We start from the raw sequence: 6,000 nt of genomic DNA, 5'->3' as shown, positions 1-6,000 counted from the left end.
GGGGACTGTAAAATGTCAAAATTATCAAGCTCGCTCGCTTCGCTCGCTCGCATTTAATCGTTATGCAATTCTCCTGATGTTGCTGTCAATAATTGCCAGCAGTTGCGCCCGGTGCGCCCCCTCCCCTTAATTTCCAAAGCGAAAAAATATAGCTACAAACGGCAGTTTTGGGACTGTAAAATGTCAAAATTTTCAAGCTCGCTCGCTTCGCTCGCGCGCATTTAATCGTTATGCAATTCTCCTGATGTTGCTGTCAATAATTGCCAGCAGTTGCTCCCGGTGCGCCCCCTCCCCTTAATTTCCAAAGCGAAAAAATATAGCTACAAACGGCAGTTTGGGGACTGTAAAATGTCAAAATTTTCAAGCTCGCTCGCATTTAATCGTTATGCAATTCTCCTGATGTTGCTGTCAGTAATTGCCAGCAGTTGCGCCCGGTGCGCCCCCTCCCCTTAATTTCCAAAGCGAAAAAATATAGCTACAAACGGCAGTTTGGGGACTGTAAAATGTCAAAATTATCAAGCTCGCTCGCTTCGCTCGCTCGCATTTAATCGTTATGCAATTCTCCTGATGTTACTGCCAGCAACTGCCAGCAGTTGCACCCGGTGCAACCCCCTTAATTTCCAAAGCAAATATATATATATACATATATTATTATATATAGCTACAAACGGCAGTTTGGGGACTGTAAAATGTCAAAATTTTCAAGCTCGCTCGCTCCGCTCGCTCGCATTTAATTGTACAGTTATGCAATTCTGATGTTGCTTCCATGAGGTGCCCCCCCCCCATGTTTTGACCCACGGTACGCCACTGAACACCCCCCTTTAAAAAATCCTGGGTACGCCTATGGTCTGAGCGATGACCACGTGACCTTCCTCATCACTCCCGACGGCAACACGAGCTGACAGCGTGTCAAATATGCCTTCATAATCTGAGAATTCAACAATGATTGGATATGAATGAAGATACAGTTGTATTTTCCGCTTTTTCTCAGCTTTCAAAACGTATACATTCCTCGTAAATGTAGCAACAGTCTTACATGCGATAAAAACGCAGTGCTGTGTCGAGTATCACACTACAGATATCACATCCGCATGACAGACATTACATATAATACAAAATTACCTTACTTTGAAAGGGGGTTAGCCAATTACATCGGTGAGGTTAGGCTGATAACAGTAATTGTTATGCTGACTGTAGCAAAGTTTAATGTATACATTAATGCACCCTTCCCATCCCTCAAAAGACCCCGGTTATGATATGAATAATGATTAAAAAATGACATGGTCTCTTTTTGCTTTTGAGTATGAGCTTGTATCCTTTGCAATAACTATTTTTCTCTATTTAGTGATCCTATATAGGTGTTTTAGTGAATCTTTGAAGAGGTCTGCACATGATTTCTTTTTGTGATGATCTGTGCGACCTGGAAAACTTGACCACCACCACCAAAGACAGAAGATGAAGTGCGATGACGTCAAGGAATGTGTGGTACCTCCATGATGACCTTCACTGACCTGGTCTCACGACCTCATCACAAGCTTTGCGACTCTCTTCAATGTACACCTCCCCGTCCCGTATTAACCATCCAACCCCTCCAACCAGCTGGATGAACGGGTTCTCCTCCTGCAGCACGTCCTCCTCAGTTAAATACCTGGTAGAAATTTGCATAGATGCACGACAAAGGTGGTTTTGATAGTGCGGGGATCTGATGATTTTGTCCAGAGGCGACAGAGCTTGAATCAATACACTAAAACCGTTATTCGTCAAAGCCGCAGTTGAAAATTAACTCAACGAGATCAGTGTCAGAATGTTTCTGAAAATGCCAAAGGCTCTAAATTGATAAATAAGCCTTAAAAGAAGTGTTCACAAGTAGATTCTATTATGAAATATCGTCAATTTTAACTCTGAGATAAAGACTTATTGGGTTGGCAATATGATGATGTTGGTCATGTTTGTTATTCCGAAGGGTTGTTAATTCGAAAATGAAATGAAGTTCGTTATTCCGAAACCCACAACTTTCCTATACTTGGATGTTCGCTAATCCGGACATTAATTTTGTGGCATTATTCCGAAGGTTCGTTATGCCGAAGATTCGTTCATCCGGAAATGAAATAAGGGTGTTAAGACCATTGAATTGACCTTAACCATCTAACACCTTCCCCCTCCCTCCCCCCCCCCCCCCGGGTCCGCAGCCCCCAACCCCATCCCCCTAAAAAAAAAAAAAACAAACAAACAAACATTAAGGAATGATTCAAGATGCTTCAGAGGAAAATGCTATCAGAAAAATATGCTAATAAGTAATATGTCATGATGTACAAATTTGAAATAATAACTGTATGTTCTTAAGAACAATAAACTTGAAAAAAAAATTATCTCCCACTTACTAACTACCTTGCAAGAAGATCGTTGACATTTTGAGTCACTCTGCATGTATTTACCCGAAAACTAGTGTCCCATCTTCCCTGATACCAAAGTGAGCGTTGTGCAGTTCTCCGGAGATCTTCACTTGTCTTCCGTTGCTCACCACGGCTCCATGGCAACCACCATCACTGGTATCAAAGAAACCAGCATTGACCGCCAGAAGACAATTCTCTTGCCGCGCGGATGCCGCAACGGTGGTTAGGAGATGATTCGCGCAGCCGCCGGCGCCAGAAGGTTCCAGCACGGAGAAGGTCCGTGCTGGGTTGTTGATCCACGCGATGTGTCCGGGAACGCGTTGTCCCGCGGGAAAATCGTCGTAGAAAGACTTAAGCGATGCGATTGGGTACTGCACCCCTGGTGTTCCCTTGCCGTGTCCTTTCTGTGAGAGATGCGTCACGTTGCCGTACCTAGGTGGTTGATGTTCGAGGATTCGATCGTAGGGAACGGGATAGCAGTGCATGCCATTATGGTGACGCGTGACCGCTAAATCCTCAGATGGGAACCTGGACAAGAATTATAGGGTTTGGGTAGATAATCACATATCATCAAACTATGGGAAATTCCTGTTCGGAGCATCATGTGCGTCTCAGGGTGCAGTCGGTACATTCACCTCAAGGGTATGTACCGGGGTGTGTGTCTGTATGTGTCATCCGTTTCTAGTAGGTCCTACATGTCCTTGCGTCAGTGTTGCCAATTAATAGATTTAATATGGACGGCATTTTGCTTTCGGTAAAACAATTATCACCGCCTAACACCAGACAGGCCTAGATAAATGATCAGCCCTCACCACCACATGTAATGCAAAATGGTTACTCTTAGGCCTCTATACACGGGCTGCAGGAAGTGCTGCTGGTAGCAGCATGGTCACGTTGGAAAATGAAAACCGTGCACCTTCTTAATTCACCGCTGTGATTGCAGTTGTACACGTAAAAGTAAAAGACTGCGACAACTAAACGCCATTTTCTCTCGGGTTATTAGCCCGAGATTAGGACGCGATTCATATTCTGAGAGGAAACTGTGTAACGTTCGACTGGAGCTTCGGTAAAAGGATATACATGATTCATAATAACTGTGAGGTCGCGAATAAAAGAAAGAGAGAAAGAAAGAAATGAAGGAAATGAAAGTGCTGTTGAAGAATCTCTACCAAATTAAAAAGAAAAGATGGGGAATTGTAATTTCATGAATTTGAAAAATGATTGACTTACAAAATAGTCATAACATACGTGTTTTTCGTGTGTAATTGTCACCATTTCTAACGCAGTTATATCAGTGATTCAAACTTTTACTGCTGATTGAAATTAAAAGAAACGACTACGAATTATTGAGAATAATAGTAAAGGAAAAAGGAAACCACCAATGTAGGGATGCAAAGTAATTCCATATTTACGCGAAAGCAGTGGCCAATTCAATGTATCACTCTATTTTGCAAGTGAGAATAGTTGGTCCGTAAATGGTGAGTGTGCCAGCATGGATCGTTCGGTTTTTACTTTAGTGTTTATATTAACGTCTGACTACGGACAGATTTTCTTTGCCCTAAAGGCCCTTTAACGTGTTCAGGCGTTTCGTCTGCCGAGAGAAAGAAGGTAATAACTTTTCCCCTCTTCTTCTTGTTCTTCTTCTTCTTCTGAAGAGATCTCTTCGTGAGGGTCACTGTTCTTTATAGAACGAGGCACACGTATGGCTTGACTCTCACTCCAGACTTACTCCAGAGTCGTGCTCTGTGCTTTGCGCCGTATCTGTTTGAGTCCCATGCATGCGGAGGGAGTCTGATTAGAGCACAGCACATCATAATATGGGGGATTCGATTCAGACTGATCAGAGTACTAGAGTCGTAAATAACTACTTAAGAAGTGCAACAGGTTAGTTTTGATCGTTGACCGATCCTACGATACTATTCGGTTCTCTCATGGCCAATGATTTAAACAACAACTACAACAAACAAACTTGATTCGGTTTCGCGTTCTTTTCTATGAAAATTTATTTTCACCCTTCATTTCGGAAATGGATTGCAGTGATGTAATTATTCAAGCACTGTTTGTTGTGTATTTAATGATGACAATTCAAGTGACTGTTTCAAGGTGGAATGCCGGGTTCGACTCGCTCTCCCCTTACTGTTTATCCTTTCATAAAATAATGGCACATAAAATACGTATATAATGATGATTATGTTCAGGGTTTTTTTTTCCACGTTGCGGACGATTGACCTTTTTAATGCATAATAGGAATCAGTTTAAATAATAGAACATGCCATTTGAAATTTGGAAACTCTCTGGCCTTCGAGTGAAGATAAACCTAAGATATTGCGCTTAGAACCATGACAGTATTTAACTTTTACAAACTCTTCTTTTCCTGTCAAACAGTGGAAATCGTGAAGGTTCTAGGAGTATTTCCCTTTCATGAGAGGAATACAGTGGCGGGGAATAAACCTGAGCGAGGTGTAAAAATGAATTTGAATTGGTGGAAACAAAGGAATTTACAATAAACAATTGAAAGTGTTTGTCCAGTCTATGGTGTTGCATGTTAAATACATTGTACTAAATTTTATCTCGTACTCACACTATATAGTTCCGTGAGGGGTATATGACTCCTTAGATTAAATTGCTTTGAGTTTTTGTGGAGAGGCAAACACATCATAAATTCAAAACACATCGTTTCAATATTATAAGCGAGGGGGCCAGAAGATGATGGATTTTGGTTGGTTTGTCAGAGCCTAAAGGTTTATTTGGGTTAAAGACCTTTTCGAAACGTGTGAGGAGATGAAATATAAAGACGCAATATTTTGATTTTGCTATGAAAAGCCGGATGGGAGATTCATATTATTGTAACTTTTTAAGGCTTTTTGGAAGTTGAAATACCACAGTTTCATTTGAAGATTTATTGGCAGTTGAGACACAGATATTAGAAAATGTATATATAGATACGTCCAAGCATGATTCTTACGGTGGAAATGAAATGATATTTAACAATAAGTTCATTCGCCTTGAATGAAAACATATATTGAATGGGAATCTGTATGTGCAAGAAAGATATTTACAGGTTGTTGATAGGTTGGAGCGTAATGTTATATTGTGACATAAAGGCGGATTGAAATTCAATACGCATTTTTGAATTAGGTTTAAACAGAAATATAAAAGATGTTATTATTAGGAAAATTTATTACAAGCTTTCTTTTGAGATATAAAAGATTTTACTGACAAAAAGAACAGCTTGTTAACAAAGAGAGTTGCCTGATTAATCTCATTACTTTTCATAATGATTTCAATTGAATTTGATTTATTCATGTCATAAAATCATATTCAAAATGTTTAGGCCTACCGAGATGCGTACGTTAAGGGAGAAAATCATGCAAAAGCCTGGCGCTGGGAAGTGGAGATTTCCTTTCCAATACAATTTAAAATCAACGTTTTGAATCAACATATTTGATTATAATTCTGTTAAGAAAAAAAAAAACAAGTTAAAACAAATGCCGTGATTCAAAAATGAATCCTCTTCCCTCTCTTGGGGTGATAACGTCTCAGAAGGCTAAGTTTATTCGACTCGAGTTTATTGGCCTCATCAGTTTGTTTCTTCATTTCTTCGTGG

This window comes from Diadema antillarum, unplaced genomic scaffold (assembly GCF_040938485.1).
Source record: "Diadema antillarum isolate AM-2024a unplaced genomic scaffold, OU_Dant_1.0 seq00000581_RagTag, whole genome shotgun sequence".
Classification (NCBI taxonomy): Eukaryota; Metazoa; Echinodermata; class Echinoidea; order Diadematoida; family Diadematidae; genus Diadema; species Diadema antillarum.
The sequence above is the reverse complement of the archived record's forward strand: the minus strand, read 5'-3'. Positions refer to the sequence as shown.